Genomic DNA, 25,454 nt, shown 5'->3' with positions numbered 1-25,454 from the left:
ACTGGGGAATGACTAAACAAGTTGTGGTATATGAATGTAATGGAATACTATTGTGCTATAAGAAAGGAGGAGCAGACAGATGTCATAATAACCTGGAGAGACTTATATGATCTGATGCTGATTGAGGGGAGCAGAACCAGGAGAACGTTGTACACAATAACAGACACATTGTATTTGTGATGACTGACTTTGATAGACTGGGCTCCTCTCAGCAATGCAACACTCTAAGGCAGCTCCAAAGGACTCCTGATGGAAAGGGATATCCACATTCCGAGAAAGGAACTATGGAGTCTGAATGCAGACAGAAGCTAACTACTTGCTTTCTCTCTTTTGTGCTTTGCTTTGTTTCATTCTTTCTTTCTTATTGTTCACTTCTTTACAACCTAATGCTTAATGTGAAGGTATTTGTAGAGCCTATATCGGATTGCATGCTGCCATGGGAGAGAGGGGGGAATATTTGGAACTCAAGAGATTGTGGAACTGAATGTTGTAAACTAAAAGTAGATAAACAAATTTAATAAAATATATTTTTAAAAAAGCACCATATAAATGCTACTACTATTATTTATTATTATTATCCATCTGGAAGAGGCAGTGGGTGGTTCAGTGGATAGGGCCCTGGGCTTGTAGTCAGGAAAACCTGAGTTCAAATCCAGTATCAGACATTTTCTAGCTATGTAACCCTGGGCAAGTCACTTAACCTCTGCCTGCCTTAGTTTCCTCATCTGTAAAATGAAAATCATAGGGCGGCTAGGTGGCGCAGTAAATAGAGCATCGGCCCTGGAGTCAGGAGGACCTGGGTTTGGATCTGGCCTCAGACACTTAACAAACACACACACACACACACACACACACACACACAAACCTAGCAGTGTGACCTTGAGCAAGTCAATTAACTCCAATTGCCCTCAAAAAAAGCACAAAATGGAAATCATAATAGTACCTATCTCCCAAGGTTGTCGTGAGGATTAAAGGAGATAATATTTGTAAACCACCTTGTAAACCTTAAAACTGTATATCTCTCTACCTATCTGCACACACATGTGTATATGCATACATACAGACACACATTTATACATCCATATGCACATATGTATGCATATACACATTATATATACATGTGCACACATATACCTAGATACATATGCATATACGCATGTGTGTATATATTTGTAAGGGTTATGGGATTTAAAGATCTCCCATGCCCCGTTGGACTTGCTGACGTAGCAGGAAGGGGTGGAGCAAGAGGAAGCGGAAGCCAAACTAGAGTTCCTGCGGTGGCTGGCGGTGGTGGCGATGGCGATGGCGGCAGCAGCAGCAGAGGCAGCGGCAGCGCGAAGCCCTTTTTGAGTTAGCCAGAATTTCTGCTAAGGACTCCTGCTGAGGACTGCTAGGGGCTGGAGCTGCTGGGAGCGCGCTTCACAGACACTGGGTGGTTGCTGTGAGTGGGGAGAGGAGGACCTTTGCCTGAGGTAGCCTGTTCTGTTTCAAAGGCTTGAAAATGTGGGTGCTTTCTACTTTATCTACCTGTGCCAATGTCATAACTACTCTGATGGCTTTCACTTTCTGGTTTTGGGACTCAGTCTTTTGGTATCTTAATAAATTTTCCAGCTTATTCCCCCATATGGCAAGCATGATGTATTTTGTGATGGATAATTATATCAGCATATTTGTAATCTCCATAGGCATTGTGAATATGGCATTGCTGATACAATATTATATATAAAATATATGTGTGTATCTGTATATGTGTGCTAGCTATTAACTGAAGACCTTCCCAGCTCCTAAAGGAGCAGAGCTTTGGGAGTGATTCTCTCCACCTCCTGTACCGTGATCACTTTGCTCCTTAGCGATGCTGGCTGGCAGTCATCCCAGCCAGTGCTTGGCTGTTCTTCATGAAATGGGGGGGAGGGGTTCCTTCTGCTTGGCGCTGTGAGCAGCCCTGTCTAGTCTAAGATACAAAGTGATGCCAAACTCCTCCTAGTCGTACCTAGTTGTAGCTACTACCCCATACTTCCCTACTCAATGCAGCCTTCTGCCTCCCCCCACTCCCAAAGTCCGAGCTTCCTCTTTATGGGAAAGAAGTTAAATATAAGAAGTAAATAAGATGTTAATGACTTTTTAAATAGAACTAAAAGGCAGCACAGGAATTAGGTTAAGTAATAAATGACGTGTGGCTTGCTGCTGTGTACGGCTTAGTCTTTAGCTTAAGAGGAACATAATTTAGAATGAATAATTGGCCAGCTAAAGGGACGCTGAACCTGCCCTGGAGAGCTGCAAGAATAATAAGGAATTGCAAATTGAGTCCAGGAAGTCTACAGGGGATGGGGGGAGAGCCCTGTATGGACAGTCAGGACCCATATTCTGGAGAGGGCCTCAGGGCTTAATCTGGAATCAGGTGACACATGACTTCAAATGTCCCAGCTCCTTCACTTGCCACCTGTGTGATATGGGGCCTCAGTTTCCCAATCTATAAAATGAAGAGGGTGGGACTCAATGACTACCTAGATCCTGATTAGCCATAATTCTACGATCCTATGGTACTAGTCCCCACTTGGGCACTGTGAACATTAGGCAAGTCACAAGCCCCCAGTTTTCACATCTGTTAATTAAAGGACTGGGCTAAGAGGACCAAAATGTTAGTTAGTGAACGGTTAACCCTTCATGCAGTGGATAAAGTGCTAGGCCTGGAGTCAGGAAGACCTGAGTTCATATACAGCCTCAGACACTGACTAGCTCTGTGATCCTGGGCAAGTCACTTAACCCTGTTTGCCTCAGTTTCCTCATCTGTAAAATGAGCTGGAGAAAGGAAATGTAAAACATTCCGGTATCTTTGCCAAGAAAACCCCAAATGGGGTCAAAAAGAGTTGAACACAACTAAAAATGGCTGAACAACAACAACAAAAAAAAATGTGTTGGGACTATGGTTGAGTGTGAGAGATTCAAAGACAAAACAAAACTGTCTGTGATTTCAAAGAATTTACCATCTTTTGTGGATGGGGATACAGTACTGATAAATATGTAAATATAAGGCAATTTTGCAGAGTGAATGAGGCATTGACCTTGGAGGCAGGAAAACCTAGGTTTGAGTCCCATTCCATAAAAGTGGCAGACTCACTCAATTCCTCTGTGACTCAGTCACCTCATCTGCAAAACAAGGGGGCTTCAACTCAGTGGTCTCTGAGGTCCTGTCCAGTTCTAAATCTATGGTCATGTGATCCTATGACTCCTGGATCTCAATAGCCAACTCTCATTTCTCCCTGATCTCCAGGGTCACATCTCTCCCTGATGTCCAGGCTCACATCTCTCCCTGATCTCCAGGCTCACATCTCTACCTGCTGGACATCTCGATCTTCATGTCCCGCCTGCATCTCAATCTCAACCTGTCCTAAACCAGATTCTTCGTCTTCCTCTCTAGACATGCCCTCCATTCTGACTTCCCTCTTTCCATTGTTGGTATCATCACACTTTCATATACCCAGGCTCAGAACTCTGAAGGCATCACTTTCTCTCCATGGCACATGTTGATATCCGATATACCATTCTTCTTAAATTTTGTCATATTCCTCCACTTTGCCTACACAACTCACCTGCAAGCTTCCTGAAAGCAAGGACCAAACCTTCTTTTTCTTCTGTATCCTCTCAGGGTGCTGAGGTCCTATGGGTAGCGGACACTCAATCCATGTTATAAATTAGCTGCAAACAAATGCCACTACTAACTTCTACAACAGACAGTGACAGTCTTCAATTCTTTCAGCAATTTCTATTCCCTCTTTTTAATGTCATTTCTCTAGGCTAAATATACAGCTCAAGTGTCTAGCTTTCAATAAACTCTTTGAAATATTCATGAATGAAGACTATACAAATACTACAAGTTAAATTATTCATCAGGACTCTATATACAGAATTATAACTTTATTCTTATGGTTTGCTGGTCATAGCCCGATTGGCTCCTATGATCCCAAGGGAGGGGCACAGTTATGTTTTTGGGGACAAAGAGAATTAATTATTCAACACATCTCATGTATACTTCCATATAGCTGAATATTTCAAGAGGTTTAACAAGAGCCATTATCTACCATCTTGTTCCATCACTAGGTGATCAGGAAAGGGGAATTTAAGATTGCATGGTGCTGGCTAGATCCACATAGAAGCTGGGTAAGGTAGTAAAAGGAAAACTAAACTGGCATCAGGAAACAGATTCAATTCTAGTGTTAGCCACTAAATCACTCTGGGTCTCAGTTTCCTCATCTGAAAAATGGGGATATTTGGGCATATAACACCCACCTCCCAGAGTTATTATGAGGAATGTACTTTGTAAACCTATTCTATGGAGTGCTCAGCAGGAAAATATGTGATGTGATCTGAGATTGGACTTTTCCAATTTTACCTGTTTAGCTAAGTTAATTCATCTCTCTGGGTTTCAGTTTTCTTGTCTGCAAAATGAGGAAGTTAAAGGGACAGTATGGAGCCATGGAAACAGCATTGACTTTGGAGCACAGATCCTTAGATCAAAATCCACATGCAAAGAAGCAGGAAGAGCTGTTGGACAGTGATACCTGGTTTGACTAGCATGCCTCCAGCCCTGAATGATACAATTATGTTGTGACTGATAAACACAGGAGCTGGGCATTATGTTCCCCCCTTTCTGCTTCTTATGGAATTGGTGTAATTAGGGTAAAGTTTCCTAGTTCCTTGCCCCTCATTTCTAGAAGCTATACTCACTTTACTGCTTCTATAGATAACAAGGCCATGTCCCATTGATATCATACTGGCCATTTATCTAAAACTCTATAAAAGTTTGAGACCTGAGGGGCTCTGAGTCTTTGACAGAGACATGTCTTCCTCTCCTCTTCAACTGTGTGCTGTTCACTGCAGGGAAGGAGGATCACACCAAGATTGTCCCCTCTAGCAGCTGTGAGTAGCAATAAGATTTGTTAAACTTATGTCTGTGATGTTACCTTTTATGCCTAAATCATTTATCCATTTTGACCTTATCTTACAATACAGTATGAGGTGTTGTTCTGCAAGGAACCAAGAAGTTAATAATAAAAAGGCCTCCAATACACCAAAATACATATAGCTGTATGATTGCTAGTACTAAGAAATAGATTCCACTGAATGGTGAATGCCTAATCTGTTATATGAATGTAATGAGGTATTACTGTACTGTGAGACAATGAATGAAAAACCAAATGAATTGATGCAAAAGGAAGTAAACAGAATCTAGCTGACTCTATGCATCCTGCATATACTAACATCTCACACCCCATATCAAGATGAGGTTAAAATAGACAAATGATTTAGACATAAAGGGTGCTATCCTAAGTAAATTAGGAGAGCACAGAATAAGGTTCCTGTAGGATATATGGGTGAAGGAAGAATTTATGACCAAACAAGAGATATAGAGATTGTGACGGTGATGGAATACTGTTGTACTATAAGAAATGATGAGTAGGATGGTTTCAGAAAAACCTGGGGAGACTTTTATGAATGATGCAAAGTGAAGTGAACAGAACCGGAAGAACATTGTACATACCGTGTTTCCCCGATAATAAGACACTGTCTTATTAAATTTTTTGGACAGAAAAACACCAGAGGGCTTATTTTCAGGGGAGGGCTTATTTTAATGAACATTGACCGCAATTTTAATAAACAGGTAAATGTGAATAAAAAAATGTACCTTTATTCAATAAGCAAATCACTGGGGAAGAACAGGATGACGCACTCACTGCTGCAGCTCTGATTGGATGCAGCTCGGAGCGCGGCGTGCGTTTCACGGGGGGGGGGGGAGAGGGGGCATACGGAGGGTACGGTAATGTAGCATGTAGCGCAGGGGATCACCTTCACTACAGTAGCAATCTCAATAGGGCTTATTTTTGGGGGAGGGCTTATTTTAGAGAAATCTTACACAGTAAGGGGAGGGCTTATTTTCGGGATAGGTCTTATTATCGGGGAAACACGGTAGTAACAGCAACATTGTAACTGTAAGCGACTGTGAAAGACTTAGTTACTCTGATCAAGACAATGATCCAAGATAATTCCAAAGGACCCATGATGATAAATGCTACCCACCTCCAGAGAGAGAACTGATAAACTCTGAGTGCAGATTGAAGCCTACTTTTTACTTTCTTTCTCTTTTTTGTATCTGTGTTTTCTTTTGCAAAATGATATGGAAATATATTTTACATGATGTTATATAATTAGGGCAGCTGGGTAGTCCAGTGGATAGATTGTTGGACCAGAGTCAGGAAGACTTTCAAATCTGGCCTCGGACACTTACTAGCTGTGTGACCCTGGGCAAGTCAATTACCTCTGTTGCCTTAGTTCTTCATCTGCAAAATGAGATGGAGAAGGAAATGACAAACTGTTTGCCAAGAAAATTCCAATTGGGGTCATAAAGAGCTGTACGTAACTGAAATGACTGAACAACAACAGCAATATGCATAACTGATATAAAAACGTTTACCTTTTCAAAGAAGGGGGAGGAGCACATGGGAGGGAAAGAATTTGGAACTCAAAATTATAAAAAAATGAATGTTAAATTTTTTACATGTAATTGGGGAATATTTAATGAAAGTAGTAAAATATGTGGTTAAAAAAAGCATCTTTGTTTTTATTTCCCCCTACATTACTTATCTGTTATCTCATATCTCTTCTTTGGGGCTAAGCTTGGTCCTTACGATTGCACAACATATAACCTTGATTCCATTATTTTATTTTTCCCATTTACATTATAACTCTCCAAGTTTCTTTTAAGAACTTTGGAACTGATTGTGTGACATGGGAGACAATGAGACGGGACTGCCCAGCAGGGCGTGCCCTCATCAGAGAGGGTGCTGTGCTCTAAGAGAAAAGCAGAATTGAAGTGGCTCAAAGGGCATGCAGGATGTGCACATTTAGGGAATCCCCTCCAGATGATCACATGGCCTTTTTGTACCTGGCCTGTGGCAGAGCCTTCTGAGCTCATACTGGTCTGGTCAGTCACAGTCAGAGGCGTAAAACTTGACTCCAACATAGTCATTCTGGTCCTCTCCAAGAAGTAAGGACCCCAATCAACCAGACAACAGTACTTGTATAGCAATGGTTTTCAAGGTTTTATTTACGTCCCTTTGCATCAGTCCATAAAAGCCTTTCCATTCTCCTCAATATCTATCATTCATTATTTCATATAGTACAGTAATACTTCGTTATATTCATATAACAATTTAAAAATTCACCATTCAATGGAATCTATTTTAGTACCATTTCTTAGCACTAGCAATGGTACAGCTCTATGTATTTTGGTATATTTGGGAACTTTTTATTATTTGCCTCTTTGGCGCATATGCCTAGCTGTGGGATCTGTGAGTCAATGGGTAGGGACATTTTAGTCACATTCTTCCAAATGGCTTTCTAGAGTTTTTGGTCAAAAACTCCAATTCACAGCTCTACCAACAAAGCTTATGTGTATCCATATTTCTACATCTCCAACTTTGGCTGTCTTCATACTTTGAATTTTTTCCAATTAGCAGAGCATACAGTATGACCTCAAAGTATTTTTAAATTTCACTTCCCTTATTTTTAGTGATTTGGATTATTCTTTTATATAGTTGCTAATATTTTGCAGTTCTTTTGAGAAATGCTTACTTATATCCTTTGACCACATATATTTGGGAGTAATTTTTTTAATTTAATATATTTCTGTTAGTTGTCTATATTTATTGAATAGAAAAAGCCTAAGGACTACACCTATGCTTCCATCAATATATGGAACTCCTAGGTGAGGAAATTCCCTCCACCAATGCAAACTAGCACTTCTGCAACTTATACTCTAGTAAAGTTGTCTAGATCACTGAGAGTTAAAATGACTTCCCCAACTTCATTCAACCAACACATATCAGGTCTTCCTGCCTTTAAGGTCATCTCTCTATCCACTATGCCATGCTGCTTATATAGTTTTAATATCAGACTTGTATCAGAAATATTTGACACAAAGATTTTCCTTTTTGGAGTAGATATCTGAGCTAATGAAGCTGGGAAACCAGACATTCCTCATTCAATTCCCCGTCTACTGTTGCCCTGTTGACCCAGCTGCTGTGGGCTTTTGCTTCACCCCAACTCCATAGTAGGCTAAATGGGCAAAGCAGTGAGAATCATGGATGTCAGCTGAAAGAGACGCCAGATGCCATCTACTCCGATCACTTCACTTTATAGGTAAGAAAACTGAGATCAATTGACTTACTCAAGGTGAACAAGGTTTCTTAAGTAGAATAATGAGATCATATGGCTAACAGTAGAAGGATCATCTAATCCAAGTCCTCCCCCCTCATTTTGTATATTAAGAGACTGACACCTAGAGAGAGCATGATTTACCCAAGATCACTGAGGTCACAGAGTCAAAAGTAGGAGGGACCTTTAGAAATCTATAAATTTGTCCAGTCCTTTCATTTCATAGAGAAGAAAACTGCAGCCTAAAGAGGTCCAGTGATGGACCTCAATGTCACATAAGTCTTATGTGACATTACCAGTATTCAAACTCAGTCCCTTTGCCTTATATCTGGAGTCCTTTGTGTTATATCAAGATACTTCAAGGAATACAGCAGATATAAGAAACCAGTGAATATGCTTCTTCTGGGGGATGCCTGATACATTTTGTCTGAGAGAGAGAACTCCCTATCCTGGGCCACAAAAAAGCGATATTGTCTTGCCTGGGGAAAAGAGTACTGACTTTGGAGTTCCAGGCCCTGACTCTGATGTTTACTATCTTTGTGACTGCACTCCGTGCTCCCCCTCTCCCCCACTTCAGTCTTGTCATCTATAAAGTGACGTCAGACAACTAGCTAACACTAGATGCTTCTTATGTACTGGGCACTCCAGAATACAGAGACGAAAATAAATGTGACAGTTTCTGCCTTCAAGATGCTCCCATTCTATTGAAGGAAACATTCTGCACACAGATTATTATATTAAAAAGTAAATACAGCATAATTTGGGGAAGTGGCCTAGCAGCTGGGGGAAGGGGAGGAGGGCCAGTGAAATGTCTTGTAGAAGAAGGAACTAGTGATTCAAAGAGGTGGAGGCACAGAAGGAGGGCATTCCTGGAATAGGAAATAGCCTGGGCAAAGGCATGGACATAGGAGAAAGAGGGTTGGGTAGAGCAGCAAGCCAATTGGGCCTTTGAGGTCTCTTCTAGCTTTGAATCTCTGGTCCTGTATATAAATAAACATATATACATACACATATATGCTTATACATTTATTTTTATATGTGTACATCATGTATGAATGATAGAGTATATGTTCACATAAAATATGTTATATATTATTGTTATGTATTATATTTATATACCTCCCCCTTTCTTTTTGCCTTCAAAGTTGGAGAAAATGTTTTCTCCATCTGACACTACTCTCATGAGATGAAATGGGATGAGATCAGGAGCCCTGCTCCAGCGCAGAACAATCCCTTGATCATGGAGGCAATGGACCAAGCCAAGGTGCCAGATGCCTTGCAGACAGCAGCATTGCATCCCGAAGAGCTGTCATGTCACAAGCAGGTGGAACAGTCTCGTTTCTAGAGATCACACAGATATTGATGCTTGCCAACAAAAGCCATCCTCCTGAGCCTTGAGAAGCCAGAAACCTGCATGGGCTGGGAATACTCAGGTGGGACAATGTTTCTTGAACAGGTGGTAGCTGATTGAAAGGTAGGCCAAGAAAAGGTAAGCTAGGATACTAGATCGAAAGGTAATTCTCAAATCCTAGCCACCCCCAAACAATCATGTACCTCCAGACCTTCCTGCTCTCACCTTCCCCCACCAACAGCTCAGAAACAGCTCAGCTTACCAATTAAAAGGCTTGGAGCTCAGAGGACATCTAGGCCAATGCCTTCATTCTACACATGAAGAAACGGAACACTAGAGAGGAAAATGGCTTGCCCAAGGTCAGACAACGTAGCATTAAAAACCATATTTGACCCTAGGACATAGGATCTTGTATCTAGAACTGGGAGGGATGCCAGAGACCATTGAGCCCAGGCCTCTCATCTCATAGAGGACGGAGCTGAGGCTCACCAAAGTGATCTGACTTCCCCAAGACCACCCATGTATAAAGCATCAGAAGCAAGATGGCAGCAGGCATTGGCAAGAATCAAGCCTTTCTATTATAAATGCAATGGACATAAATGTGCTTGGCTGGGTTAAACTTTGTGATTGTGACTGATATTTATGCTTAGGCTGTGACCCTTGTCTTATCACATGCATTAGATGTAATAAAAGTCCACTCATAAGCCAAGAAAAAAACCAAAGGATGTTAATAATGTGAATGTTACACTATACGAGGGTGTTCTAAAGTCTGGACACATGGGAAATCTCATTAACTATGCATATTTTCAAGAAATGAAATGAATGACATTTTCAACAACATTTTATTTAATTAACATAAATGAGATTTCATAGGAAGACACATAGGAAATCTCATTAATTAATTAAATAAAATTAATCTCATTAATACAGAAAATAGTTCCCAATGTCCAATGAAAGCTTTTCTTCCATATGAAATTGTCATTATGCTAATTAAATAAAATATGGTTGAAAATTTCATTCATTTCATTTCTTGAAAATACGCATAGTTAATGCAATTTCCTATGTGTCCAGACTTTAGAAACATCCTGTAGAAAGAAGAATTTAAAAATCGTAGCGAGACTGTGATATTTTGTGGCATGTGGCTTTTTTTGTTGCTGTTGTTTTAACAAAAATGCCCATTGAGTGTGTCTGCGACCCCTTCTAAACTGCCTTCTTTCCCTTTCCTGTTCATTTACCTGAGAATGGCCCAAAGACGCAAGTAAGCATGGCACAGTTCTCTCTATCTTTATATATCAAGATGTTCATTTGCCGATGTGCGCTATATCCACAATAATAAAGAAAATGGAAATGAAGATTGACTATTATCATTGCGATTTGTGCCTATGCCTTCCCTTCATTACTAGACAGTAAGATCCTAGAGGACAGGCGCTATTCTTTGCTTATCTTGTTATTCCTAGCATCTAGCAGAGAGCCTTGCCCTTAGCAAATGCTCAATAAATGTTTGCTGAATTGGAATGAATGACTGCATCTGGATTGCCCTCTCCATAGTACCAATGGATCCCTCAGGGAACTCAACATATTTTGTAAATGTGAAAAACTCTTTAGTCTCCTTGGGAGAAGGGCAGTTAGGTGGCACAGTGAATAAAGAGCTGAGCCTGGAGTCCAGAAGACCTGAGTTCAAATCTGGCCTCGGATACTTACTAGTTATGTGACCCTAGAGAAGTCACTTGACTTGTTTGCCTCAGTTTCCTCATCTGTAAAATGAGCTGAAGAAGGAAATTGACAAACCATTCCAGTATCTTTGCCAAGAAAACCCAAAATGAGATCACAAAGAATCAGAAAGGACTGAAAATGACTGAGCAAAGCAAGAATAGGAAGGAAAGGAAGCTTTTTAAGCTCCATGTGGAAACTGAACATTGAACATCTAAATGAATCACATCTAATAAAGTTTTGTTTAGTTAACCCAATCAGTATATTAATGAATATTTACTAATAAGCATAATTTCTTTTTGTCTCTTGATCAGTGACATGGTATAATAGTAATGGAATTTGAAGATCCCCTTGCATTGGCTTGGTTTTCAGGTTGAGTGTTGAAACCCAGAGCTTGTGAACCCCACTTGTGGGATGGACTTGTTGACATGAAAAGAGAGGGCTGAACTGGGAGGAACTGGTGCTGTGGATTTAGAGAGGCACAAGCAGAGAGAAGAGAGTCAGAAGACCTTTTGGGAGCAGCATTGTGGAGGATTGCTGAGGGCCAGTTGGAGCTGCCCAGGAGTTTTGAGAGCTGCCACCTGGAGCTGCCAAGGACTGAGGAGACATGGCTGTGATGCTGGTATTTTGTCTGTCTGTTTTGATGTCGTTTAACCAGATTCATCCACCAGTGAAGGATAGTGCTGCGTTGCAGAGGTCCTGGAACCTTGCTGTTGGTTCAGAAGCCCTGAAGAAGGATTTTCTTGTTCTATGTTTACAGAAATCCTGGAAGAGGGTCTTGCTGATGTTTTCAGGGATCCTAGGACTGTTCTGCAGGCAGAGAATGAATTAATGAGAGCACTGGCAATGTATCTTGTGGCCTTGTTAAGCTTTGTCTCCCCAGGAACAGAGATTTCTGAGAACTTGCCTTGGGTCAAGATGAAGAAAAGACCTCTCTTTTGGTATTAAATGCTGTGATGATATCTTAACCTTGCTGTAGCTCAGGCGTAGATGGCCTTTGTGCCCTCTACTGCCCCTTTTGAGAAGGTACTTGGTGTTAACTGATGATAATTGTAATTCAGTTGTGATCGAGGGGTGGGAAACTTGACTTATTTGTGCTCTGTGATTGACCAAATGAATTTGCTTTGTTTATGATTGGAAACTAATCTTAATCTCCATTTGAGAAGAGAGACTTTGTGATTGACTAAATGTACTGTCCAGGGGGGAGTAGTACTTGGAAATTATTGAATCATACTTGGTGAATGCTGTATTTTGATTTTCTCTGTGAATGTTTTGCCTTAATTTGTCACTGAATAAAATGGAGAGTTGCTATGCTGGTATTCTGAACCTTAGAAGTTGCCTTTGCTCGGCATTACACATGGATGACTCTGCTATGTTCTTTCAGAATGCCGTGGAAATATCCAGGATCTGTATCCAGGAAGGCACCTTCCTTCTAGAATCAGCCTTGATAAATAAAGCTCTGGGATTTTAATTAGAGCATGCCTGAAATGACTTTTATTCCACTTTTCTCCAGGGTCCTGTTTCATTTTTTCTTTCCTAAACAGGTGTCAATCAAAAGCAATGTCTCACCCCAGTCTTTCTCCTGACTGGTCAGAACCTGTTTCACTTGTGGTTTTGTATCAATCAATCATTTACTTTATTTATCTTGGTTTAAATGTCATTAATCAGTCAAGAAGTATTTTTAAAGCTACTGGTACATTCCAGGAATGGTACTAGATGCTAGGCATAGAACAGAACCATGACTAAAAACATTCCAACATAATTAAAAAAGCAAATTATTGAACTATACATTAGCACAAAATTCCCATGGACTGACTCTTTCATGTAGTATGTACGTTACATCCACAAGTTAGGTTATGTATGTGGGGATTTTTTAACTGTCTACATGTGGTTAGCAGATTTCATGGACTGATATGATCTGAGGTCTGGTCTGTCTCTGCTGAGAGGATAAAGATGTACTATGTCTACACTGTACAAATATTAGTTGATGGAGAGGGACAGTCAAGTTTGGGAGCATCACTGAGGCTTAGTTCTCTCCTCCAGTCTCTAAAAAGAATATTGAGCTAGAATTATATCTGTCATCTTCAAATACTTCTGGTCTAGGGGATGATAGGTTCAAAACATAAGTCACCTCCCTGGCTGCTCTTAAGTAAGAGGGTATCCCCACCAATTTAGCTCTTTCCCACCAAATTATGGTTATATAAAAAACCATCAGAAAGAGGAAATAGAGAGGAAACTCATTTATTTAAGCAAAATAGCAAACAGAAGAAGCTATACATATTAAAAAAATATACCAATGAATGCATAGGAGTGAATGAACTTTTCAACTGGGATTAAAAACAGATCTAAACTCAATCAAGGAAAGTGGAAATCTTTCACCCCAGGGGAGGTCCATCCTAAGCAGATTGTAGAATTTTAAGCAAGTTTGAGATCATAATATGGTCAACTTCTCATGCATGATATTGATTCCCAAAATCTTTCTCTTTCTCTACCTTGTCTAGGTGTCTCTCTCAAGAATGTCTCTGGGGGTGTCCAGGTAGCACAGTGAGTAAGAGCACTGGCCCCAGTGTAGGGATGACCTGGGGATTGAATCCGGGCTCAGACACTTATTACCCACCCAGAAACACCTGACCGTGTAACCTTGAGCAAGTTACTTAACCCCAATTGCTTAAAAAAAAAAGAATGTCCCTGGAACCAACTCAGTAAGTCCATTACTGGTATGCTCAGCACTCTGCCAAACATTAGTCATATCTCATCCAGCATGCCCACTCAAAAAGCCTCAGGGTGAGTGGTTCTTTTAGGTCTGGATGATCATAAGAGATTAATGGGAAAAGAGTGGGAGAGGGATACACTGCAGGGAGGGGGAGAGTTAAAGGGAAAGGATGGCAGGGGAAAATTATTCCACATAGTCAGGGTGTATGGGTAAATAACCTACATGGACAAGGAGGAGGGTAGAGGTAAATGGCTGAGGCTTACAATTCACTCTTACCTGAACTGGTCAAAAGAAGAAAGGATGTCCATACAAACACAGACGGGTACAGAAATATATTTCAATCAGCAGTGAAATAGGAAGGAAAAGGGAGAAAGGGAAGGGGATATTAGGAGAGTAGATTAAAGGAGTGTTTTGTCTTAAGAAAAACAAATTCAAAGGATATACAAAAATATTTATGACCCTTTATGAGGAGGTGAAGACCAGGAATCTTAGGGGGTGCTCACAAATTGGGGAATGGATAAATAAGTTATAATATATAAATGTGTTGGAATACTGAATTCTTATCAGCATAATGACTCGTCAGGAGTCTAGAGAAGTAATGATGAAATATGTTTCCCACCTTCTGATAGATAGGTGAAAGACTCAGAGTACAGAATAAAACAAAGTACCAGATTTAAGTGCCCTATAAATACCCTTTTAGAAAGGGTTACAAAGACAAAAACAAAACAATCCCTGCATCAGTACCTGGCTTAGTTTTTGGCACATAGTAGGAGTTTTATAAACACATGATGATTATTTTCAGGGACTATTATTTTTCTGACCTATAACTTGCTTTTATCTATATTCTTACTTCCTAATAGTTACTACAAAGTCAAGTGGCAATTTACTATTTTCTTATGGTTGGCCACCAGGTGATGAATTTTTTCAGCCACAGGAACTCAGGAAGATCATTTACTAAATCATGGGGGGGAAGGAGAGAAATGTTACAACCTGTGGCAATGGATCAAATCCACAACTGATGAAATCTGGGATCCTTGAAATATAAGGATACTATTCTAAGAGACAAATTGCCATCAGCTACCATGGCGACAGTATTTTCTTAGCTCAGAGTCTTGGAGCACTAAAAATGTTCTGAAATGTAATTGGTTTCTTTATGATGGAATCTAAGCTTTCTGGAGTGCATTAAGTCCTAAATACAGTGGAATCACAGTGCAAACAAATCAACTTGCTGGCTGTCCCCATCATACCCTCTCTTACGTCTCCTGACAACCCCTAGAGGGTATAATGATGAAGAAAAGCCATCAGGGACACCCCTTGAGATGTTTCTTTACCTTTGATAAAAGGGGGAGTATGTGGAGGGGGAGAAGAAACATTCAATTCACAGTCAAAATCTCAAATAATTACTAAACATAATTTTAGGAAAAGTCCCATTCTTTCAGAAGGACAAGGTGAAATAGCTCATAGAGTGATTATCAAGCAAGAACTGAATTCAGATCCTACCTTTAATGGTCACTACCTGGATAGTCACTCTGCTACAGTCACCTAATCTCTCTGAACCTTTTTCCGTTTTTGAAATGAAGATAATAAAACTTAGTACTTGTTTTTGGAAAACTTTCAAGAAAAAAGACAGTTACAGATTCTAAGCCTTATCATCTTATAAAGCAGGGAGGTATAGTTAAGGGGATAATAAGTTTAAAGGAAGTTTGGCCAAAGATCCCACTAAACAAAGTCATTTCAGAGGCATTTATAGTTGAATCTGAAGGGATGGTAACAAACAGATAAAAACGGAAAAGATCTCTAGATTATTTGCAACAAATTCTTTTCACTACCAATAACAATGGGGCTATCACATCTGGACACTAACATCACAGTGCAGATGTAGAAAAGTTATTAAGTGGAAATGACATTTAAAAGGGCAAAGATGGGAGAAGGAACTGGAATAAAGCAATTATACACAGAGGAAATCTGTCATGGAAGTAACATAATTTTGAGGGTTTTGAGGGTCTGATTCTCAAGGTATCTGAAAGGGAGGAAGATTCTGAAGGTGTGGATTTTATTATACCAAAAAATCAAAGAAGAAAATATCAGTAATTACCAATCTGCATATCTATTGTCTATTTATGCAAAATTTTGATGTAAATAATCTGTCCATTCTTTGAGGACATCCTTGAATAAGGTATGAGTAAAGAATAGGTTGACTTTTACAAATGATAACATATAGCAGATCATATATTAACATTCACCTAATTGGTTGAAATGTATATAGAGAAAATATAAACTCATTGGACTAATTTGTTGACTATTAAAATTTTTTTTGATTCAATAGAACAAAAGACATCTTAAAGGATTTATTTCAACAGTATCCCCCCCTATACATGTTAAAATCATGAAAGATTTCTGAAAAGAAATAATAGTTAACTTTGTTCAACAACTTTCTGATTACTAATGAATGAAAAACATTTAAAAAGTGCTCAATATGTTCCAAACACTGTTCTAAGTTCTGGAAATACAAACAATAAAAGCAACACAGTCTGGAATAGCTTACATTCTAAGAGGCAAGAGAACACATAAAGAGACATGGGAGCTAAGGAGAGTTGTTTTGATCTGGGAAGTCATAAGGATTGTGAGTGGAAGCAGATGGGAGACAATTGGCTTTCCCTTTTCTAGAAGCAATGGCAATATTGATTTGTTTTCAATACCCAGAGCAAGAGGTCTATGGGATCCATGTCTTGGAAGGGTGCCTGGCAAAAATACTGGAGAAGACTAGAGAAGAGTTCAGGTGTTCTGGGACTGGCTAACAGGAAGATGTATGCTTGCCAAAGGTATCAATCACTATCATTGCGAACACTCAGCCTACAGTGCAAGTCCAGGAGGGATGATGACCTTCAGGTGTTGTAGTTTGCAGTTGACATTGGCATTAATTGAATCAATCCCTGGACACTGTGGAACCTCTTAAATGAGATTAATAATCACTCAGAAGAGTCTGTCTGACATAAACTCCTCACACAGGAAGAAAAAAAGCAAGCAGGTGATGACTGTTTATTGCCTATACTATTCAACATAGTCGGATGGGCAAGCAAAGGGTTGGTCCATCAGTACAAATGTTGTGGACAGACACAAAAATAGACAATGAGTTGGGCCCAGAATGGAATAAGAAGGTTGGATTGCCTTTGGAAGAATGAATTCTATTAATGCCCTCAAGCTTCTCCCTGAAACTATAACTGATCTTGGTTGTTTTTTTTTTTAACAATGCCTAGGGGAGAGTGGCTCCTTGAGAAGAGAGATCATTTCATTTGTTGGATTAGTATCACCAGTGCCTAGCAATGTGCCTGGCACTTAGTAGGCATTTAATTAATGTTTGTTGATTGATAGATTGATTGGTTAACACCAATATTCTTCCAGAGATGTTCTGTGGTTGTGTCATAGAATCTTACAATGTCTAAACTGCTGAAGTTGAGAATCTTTAACAGCATAGCGGAAGGATTCATAGTGAGTATGAGTAGGCTGTAGCACATTATAAATAAAGAATTATATAGAATGAGAGGTGTGAAAGTATAAAGGTCATTGGAGCAATACATGAAAGGCTTTGTGGCAATGTGGAAAGAGGGATGGGTTTGAAGTCAAAAGACCTTGGTTCATATCCTTGCTCTGCCATTCAATACCTGTGTGTCCTTAGCCAAGTCATTTCCTTCTCTATGTCTCAACTTCCTCCGCTGTAAAAGGTTTTTGGACCTTTAATCTTCCTCTATAGGCTGATGAGCTGATAGTTAATATACAACCAGAAAAAATATAAGTCAGTCACAGGAGAAAACCAAGGGAGCCTGTGTGCTCTACTGATAGCCACAAAATGTTCAGAATAGGGCAAATTCCTTCAGCAGACCTTGGAGAAGGAAAGGAGACTTGAGATTAGGTTTTTAAATGAGATTGCAACTCTCTTTTTCACAAGAATAAGAAGAAAGTTCCAATGTGTTGAACCTGATTGGTGGACTTATGAGAAGACACGATCAATGTGCTCACAGGATACACCTGGTTATGATCTGGGAATGAAAAATATGTTCAAAGCGCTTTGCAAACTGGTGTGGTGATAAATGCAAGTGATTATTTATGTATATATGCTGTCATTTCTCTGCCAGTCATCAAGAGATTTTTCTTCATTTTTTTATCATGTACTTGAAAGACATCAACAGACATGATCATTTCCATATACAAAGAACAGAAAAAGAGAATTTTCTATGAAGCCATGAGTCTCTTATGTACAGCTTGTTTTTTAAAGCATATACTAAATTTAACCTTGCAATTTTGCTGCTGGCCTGCTTGTCTGTGTCTCTGAACTTTCTTCTCACTTCTGTGTATTTTTTAACTGTCTGATTGATGCTCTTTTGTTTGGGGATGGAGGAGGATGGGGGCATCACCATTACCATCCTCTTTCACTCATAACTTTCTTCTGCCCCCCAAAAGCCAATATCCTCTTTTGTAACAAATAAGCATGTCAACCAAGATATCTCCATGTTGACTATGTATCAGAATATAGTTGTCTCATTCTGCAGCTCTAGTCTGTCCCCTCTCTTTCAAGAGGTGGAAAGCTTGATTCACAATCAGTCATTGGAGACAAGGTCACTCATTGCATTGATCCATGTTCTGAAGTCTTCCGAGTTTTTTTTCCCTTTTACATTATCACCATCTTTGTAGAAATTTTCTCTGGTTCTGCTCACTTCCTTCTGCATCAGCTCGCACAAGTTTCCCGGGTGTCTTTGAATCTATCCCTTTTATCATTTCTTACAACACCACAGGGGTGTTGAAGAAGTACTAGCATCTCTGGTGTGAGGCTGACGAGCCCTTTTCAGGGCTGCTTATCCACCTTTGGTGTCTTCCTTTCCCCCAACTCTCACCTGTGGTTCTAAGAGCTAGAGAATGTGCAGAGGCCACAGCCCAGTAAAACCATCTCGGTAGACAGGATAAACCAGAATGAGGGTATCTGAGGGGCCTCCAAACCATCAGTGAGCTAGGGGAATGCCTTTCCTAAGCACATGAAGACTTCCCCAGCAGAGTGGGTGAATGAGAACAATGTGATCCAATGGCCATGAAGGCTGCTGAAGCAGGAGCTGGGGAGTACATAGAGTGGAGTTGAACATTGAAGATGTCAAGGCCATCCCGTGCATCCTGGGCCATCACCAGTTCTGACTTTGTCTTGCTACTGGACTTCAATAACTCAGGAGGAAAGAGACTTATTACTTTTTGCAAGTCTGCCTCACTGAAATCCAATTCATGAGCAAGTCAAAACATGGCGCCAAGATGTCATTAGTCCTCTTCAAAAGTTAAGGATGACCAGCAACACAATAGCACTCTGTTACATTCAAGTGCCGTAATTTGCTCAATCATTCCGTAACTAATTCCACAACTAATGGGTGTTTTCTTTATTTCCAATTCTTTGCTACAACAAAAAGTGCTTACTAGCTGTGTGACCCTGGGCAAGTCACTTCATTCTCTTTGCCTCAGTTTCCTTATCTGTCAAATTAGCTGGAGAAGGAGTGGCAAACCACTATAGTATCTTTGCCAAGAAAACCCCAAATGGGGTCACAAAGAGTCAAACACAACTGAGAATCAACTAAAAAAATTACCTTTCTAGGTTTCTTTTGACTTTTCTATTCACATTTCAAACATTTTTACTCAGCTCCAAATATTTTTATTCAATTCTACTCTTTTCATCAGGAATGTTCAAGTCTTCTCTTTTATTAAAGTCTCTTTTCCCCCATCCTAGACTTGGTTTTGAAGGATAAATTATTCTGGTTTGTAAGCCTTTATCTTTTGCCTTTTAGAATATTCAGTTCCAACATTTTTCTTTTCCTTCCAATAGTTTGTTTGACCTAGAAACTCTGGAATTTGAGTATGACAGACCTGGATGTTTTCACTTTGGGGTTTCTTTGAGGACATCATTGTGAAAGAATCCTTCTGGCCTTCCCTTTCTTCTTCTCTCATTTGGGGAAGGTTTCTTTCTATTTTCATTTGACCTCTAGTCTATTTTCTTTTATGATTTTAAAAGACAGAATCAAAGTTTTGTTTGATCCTAGCTTTCAGGGAGGCCAATGATTTTTTGATTATCTTTCCTCAATCTGTTTTCAGAGAGCCCAGTGATTTTAGTCTATCTTACCTCAGCATGTGTTCCCAGTTAGTTGGGTTTTTTTTTTTGATAATACCTACATTTTTCAATTAAAAAAATTGTTCTAACAAGTCTTATTTTCTCCTAGAATCATTGAATCCTGACTCTCCTACATGTCAAGGAGGCCATTCTTTGGGTGAGGTTTTCTATTTCCTATTCTATGTTATTCATTCTGCTATTTTTTCTATCAGTGTTCTAATTTCCATTCTTATTTCTTTTTAAAAATTTCTTTATTTGTTCCCCTAGTTTTTGTGGGCAGATCATTTCCCCTCACTATCTCTGACATTGTTTTGTCTCATTGTAGAATTGTTCTTTGTGGCAGAGATGACTTCTTGAGTTTCCTGTAAGCCATTCGTTTCTTTTATTGTATTTGGGGTTTTCTGTTTTCTTTTTTTATATATGTTTTCCCTGCCTTGGTTTGTTTTCCAGCATCCATAGGCTTCAGGTCTGTTTACCATGGCTTACCCTGGCTTCCCTGATGGGAATTTTCTTCCAGTTTTCACTGACCAGCTTTCTGTTTAGTCCTTGGATGGAAGAGTTTGTTTCTGTTATTCTTTGGTTTTCTTTTAGTGGTGTGTGTGTGAGAGAGAGAGAGAGAGACAGACAGACAGACAGACAGATAGACAGACACAGAGAGAGAGACAGGTGGGGAGCGGAGGGAGACAGATGAACTCCTTTACAAGCAGCTTAGCTGCACATATGGAATGAGGGAATAGGAAGCATTTTGTCACACCAGCTCAGCCACCTTATGGACTGGGGCAGGCTGAGCAGCAGGAAGGGGCAGCCCCAGCCACGCTGTCTCTGGTTTATCCTAGAAAGAAGGCCACATCATGAGATCCTGAGGATGACAGGATAATAGGGTCATAGATCTAGAAGGGGAAGGGGCCTCAAAAGCCACTTCATTTTACATATGAGGAAACTGAGTCTCAAGGAGGTTAAGTGACTTGCTCCAGGTCTCACATATGGTTTAGCAGTGTGGTTGGATTTGAGCCCAGGTCCTCTGACCCTAATTTCAGGGTCCTTTTGTCTTTGTTCCCCTGAACACTGGGCACAAAAAGAGGGAAAACAGATCTGGAAGCTGTTGTTTTAGAACAGAGCGGTAAAGGTTTCCTTTTCCCTTCCAAAGGCGCTGGGCCAAGCCCACTGAGTCAGAGGGCCCCCCATCCTGCACCCCCAGCTCTCAGCCATCCTCTGAGGTGCTCCAGCACCTGTCTCTCAAACATCAGCACTTAACTTTAATCTGCAAAGAAGGCAAGGGGGGAACCTGAATAATTCCCTTTCATTTTGTTCCATGAATAATCAAGTGGGCCCGCCTGAAATATTTATGGGGATGCTTTCCAAGCTGAATTCTGAGAAGCCGAGGCCTCCCCCTTGATCTGCAGGGCGCCTGTCTCCATTTCTGGAGGAACAGCTGAATTAGTTAAGAATAGGAGGGAGGCCCAGCAGCAAACCAAAGCAAGCCTTTTTGTGCCGTGAGTGTAATCGGTTAGTGGCAAAGCCAGAAACATGGGCCTGGCTCCAGGCCTCTCCTAAGGGAGCTTCTTTTCTCATCTGCCTTTGTTGTTCTTTGGTTCTGACAGCGACAAGTCCTTAACAAGCCTGACCCGTGGTCTTGGACCCCAGGGAGCACCAAAGGAGTTGTCCAGGACTTAGCTACCAGCTCCCCCAGCACAGATGGAGCCTCCCCAGGGGCTTGCTTGTTCCAGCAAAGTCGGGATCTGGGTTTCTCTGAGGGCACCTGATTTAGGCTACATTATTATCTGACAACAGGCAGCAGAGAGTGCCCCCTCCCAGGGATAGTGGTCTTTTAATAGCTTCCTAAAGATCTAAAAGCCTCCAAGTCTCACGTTAATTGATCTGTAAGAGGAGATGCATCTTGGTCCTGGGGAAAGAGCCTGATTCTGTAACGGAGGACTTGGATTCCAAACTCGTCTCACAGGTTTGCTACTTGAGTGAGTCTGCTGGGCATGTTGCCTAACATCCCTGGCCTTCACTTTCTTCATTGGGACAAGGAGGGGGTTGGACTAGGTGGTCTCAGAGGCTCCTTCCTAGATCTAGAACTCTGTTATTATTTGGGTGGGGGAGGAATTGGGGGGGCAGGGGCCTTGTTTCCTTTATCCTTTAATCAAAGCCACAGGGACAGCTGCAGACTCCCTCCACCCAAAAGACAGATTGTGGGGAAGGAAGAAGCAGAGAATTCCATCAGCCAGGGCTTTTTAAGCACCTACTATTTGCACAGCCTTGCCATGGGATCTAGGGGAGGAGAGGACCCTCCAATCCCTCCCCTCTTCAAAAGGAGCCTTCCGGGAACTCTCTGACTCATAACAGGACAAAGACAAGTCGAAGTAACCCAACAGTGCCTGGAGAAGGACATTAGGAATCAATGAATCAATCAATTAACTAGCATTCAGTAAATGACTATTCTGTATGAAGAGAAAAGTAAAAGCTTAAGGAACTTGCATTCTACTAGGGGAAAGAGAACACAAAATTAAGTAGGTTCAAGATATATAGAGAATAAACAAGCAAATGTCTGAGTTGAGGGACTATAGAAGATGCCCTCACAGGTGTGACCCAGGGCAAGTTGTGAGGACTCTCTGAGCCTCAAGTCATGCCAGAGCTTACATTCTTGTGCTCCAAGATCACTGCATGGTGTGATGGAGACTGCAGCCATGAAATTAAAAGATTCATGCTCCTTGGAAGGAAGGCTATGGAAAATCTGGGCAGCATACTAAAAAGCAGAGACACCACCTTGCCAGTGAAGGTTCATATAGTGAAAGCTCTGGTTTTTTCCAGTAGCAATGTATGGCTGTTGAGAGTTGAGACTGTAAGGAAAGCTGAATGCTGCAGAATCAATGTTTTAAGATTGTGAGACTTTTGAGAGTCCCTTAGACAAAAACAAGGTCAAAGCAGTCAATAATTAAAAAATACTTCAGTTTATTCACTGGAATGTCAAATCCTGACACTAAAGCTTAAATACTTTGTCTACATACTGAGAAGACAGGACTCATTGGAAAAGACCCTGATTCTGGGGAAGATTGAAGGAAAAAGGAAAGGGGGATGGCGAAGAATGAGATGGATGGATAGTGTCATGGAAACAATGATGTGAGCTTGGACAGACTGTGGGAGATAGTGGAGGATAAAAGGGCCAGGCGTGCCAGGGACTATTGGAGTCTCGAAGATTCCAAATCCACTGATTAATACACGGGAAAATAAAAATAAAAATAATAATAAACAGGAAAAAAAAACCCCAGCATAATAATAGTGCCTGCCTAACAGGATTGTTTTGAGACTCAAATGAGATAGCATTTATAAAATGCTTTGCTTACCTTAAAGCATTAAATAAATACAAACTTTGATTATTATCTAATCTAATCCCCTTCTTTTACATAAAAACCAAGGAGAGAAGTATGCTGTTCAGACATTTTTCAGTCAGGTCCGACTTTTTGTGACTCCATTTGGGGTTTTCTTGGCAAAGATACTGGAGTGGTTTCCCATTTCCTTCTCCAACTCATTTGACATTTGAGGAAACCGAGGCAAGCAGGGTTAAGTGACTTGGCCAGGGTCACACAGCTAGTAGTGTCTGAGGCTGGATTTGAACTCACAAGGATGAGCCTTCCTGACTCCAGGGCCAGCATTCTGTGCATTATGGCGCCACCTAGTGGCCCCCAGGAGATAAGTAGCTGAGAGTGAAAATTTGATGGGCCTAACTGTCCCAAGTCAGGTACCCCTAGCCTTGCTCACAGCATCCTCTCTGGGCATATTTGTTTATTAATAGTTTCACAAGCACAAGGGTGATGATAATGGAAGGGATGGTAATTTATGTTTCTATGGGCACACAGGCCTAGAGCTGGACTTCAAAGGCCATTTAGTCCACAATCCTAATTTTACACATGAGAAACTTGCAAGGTAGATCCCCTACTGAACAACTCTCCCAGGTTCAAGGTCCTCTTGCATGAGACATCTCCCTGGCAAGAGATTCTTTTGCCAATGAGGATTGCTGTGTCAAAGCTTTTTCTGCATCCTTGGATATAATCATGCAATTTTTGTTATTTTTTGTTATTAATTTATCAAGTGAAGAAAAATGATAGTTTTGGAGTAGGGGGACCCTAATTCAAAACCTGCCTCACTCATTTGCTATCTGCGTGATCATAGGCAATCACTTCATCTCTTTAGGTTTCAGGATCCGTAATTAGCCCAAAACAAACATTTACTAAGTGGTGAATATTGTTCCAGACTCTGTTCTAGGTACTGAGTATACAAAGATATGTGTAGGCAGCTAGGTGGCACCATAGTGCACAGAGCCCCAGGCCTGAAGTCAGGAAAACTGATCTTCCTTTGACCTCAGATACTTCCCAGCTGTGTGATGCTGAGCAAGTCACTTAACCCTGCTTGCCTCAGTTTCCTTATCTGTAAAATGAGCTAGAGAAGGAAATGGCAAACCACTCCAGTATCTTTGCCAAGAAGACCCCAAGTGGGGTAACAAAGAGTTGGACACAACTAGAAATAAACACAACAAAGATGTATACAACAACTCCTGAATTCAGGAAACCCTTCTGGCCAGTGGAGTCAATAGATATATACATAGGTTAAATCCTTCTCTCTCCAGAGAGACAGAAAGTTAAATATAGACTCACTGTTAAGTAAGGACTATTAGTCCATGAATTCCCTTTTGACCTCTCCCATTGTGTGGTCTATTCCTTTATAGCAAATCAATACTCAAAGCGCAATGATAATCAGCTTATCTTTATCTTAAGATAAAAGACATATAAAAGTACAGACAGAAAATTTTAAAAAGACTTTAAAGGAACAGAAAACTTCAAGAATAATCGATGTCAATTTTCCAGGCAATAGAGAAAGGGAGAGGGAAGAAGTGGAGGGAGAATAAATTTGCCTGGTCTGAGGGACACACAAGGAAAAAGCAAAATTCAGTCCTGAAAGATGACTCTTTAAGTGGGCTGTTGTGCCAGGCTGGGCTCCAGCTGCTCACAATTATATCCAGTTTAGTAGAGGAGAACCTTTTCCTTAAAAATGGGTGGTTGCTTGTGTGGGTGCATATCTACCTTCCAGAGAACTCCAAGATTCCTTGGTTTCCCTTGATCTCTGAAGCTTATGTCTTCCATCATTCTCCTGTCCTTTCTTCTAGCTGGGGAGAAAAACATAAAAATTCATGTTTCCTATGCCAATAAGGGGTGTTCTCTTTCTTTTTCTCTCTGTCTCTGTGTTTCTCTCATATAGATAGATAGACAGATATAGATAGATAGACAGATAGATAGATAGATAGATAGATAGATAGATAGATAGATAGATAGATA

The 25,454-nt window shown here is 40.5% G+C and overlaps 2 long non-coding RNA genes across 2 annotated transcripts in view; one reads left to right on the top strand and one right to left on the bottom strand.

Annotated features, from left to right (window-relative positions):
- The first annotated feature begins 21,526 nt into the window (after positions 1-21,526).
- Positions 21,527-25,454, top strand: part of LOC138162085 (uncharacterized) — an 18,093-nt gene continuing 14,165 nt past the window's right edge. Inside the window, exon 1 of the long non-coding RNA XR_011168539.1 lies at positions 21,527-22,094. This is a non-coding gene — a long non-coding RNA (uncharacterized lncRNA). The remainder of the gene's footprint in view (positions 22,095-25,454) is intronic.
- Positions 24,872-25,454, bottom strand: part of LOC138162086 (uncharacterized) — an 18,398-nt gene continuing 17,815 nt past the window's right edge. Inside the window, exon 2 of the long non-coding RNA XR_011168540.1 lies at positions 24,872-25,285. This is a non-coding gene — a long non-coding RNA (uncharacterized lncRNA). The remainder of the gene's footprint in view (positions 25,286-25,454) is intronic.

The sequence above is a fragment of the Petaurus breviceps genome, unplaced genomic scaffold (assembly GCF_028583685.1).
Source record: "Petaurus breviceps papuanus isolate PSGF00001 unplaced genomic scaffold, PetGlider_PUasm1.0 186, whole genome shotgun sequence".
Classification (NCBI taxonomy): domain Eukaryota; kingdom Metazoa; phylum Chordata; class Mammalia; order Diprotodontia; family Petauridae; genus Petaurus; species Petaurus breviceps.
Note: the sequence above shows the minus strand (reverse complement) of the source record. Positions and strands in the feature narration are given on the sequence as shown.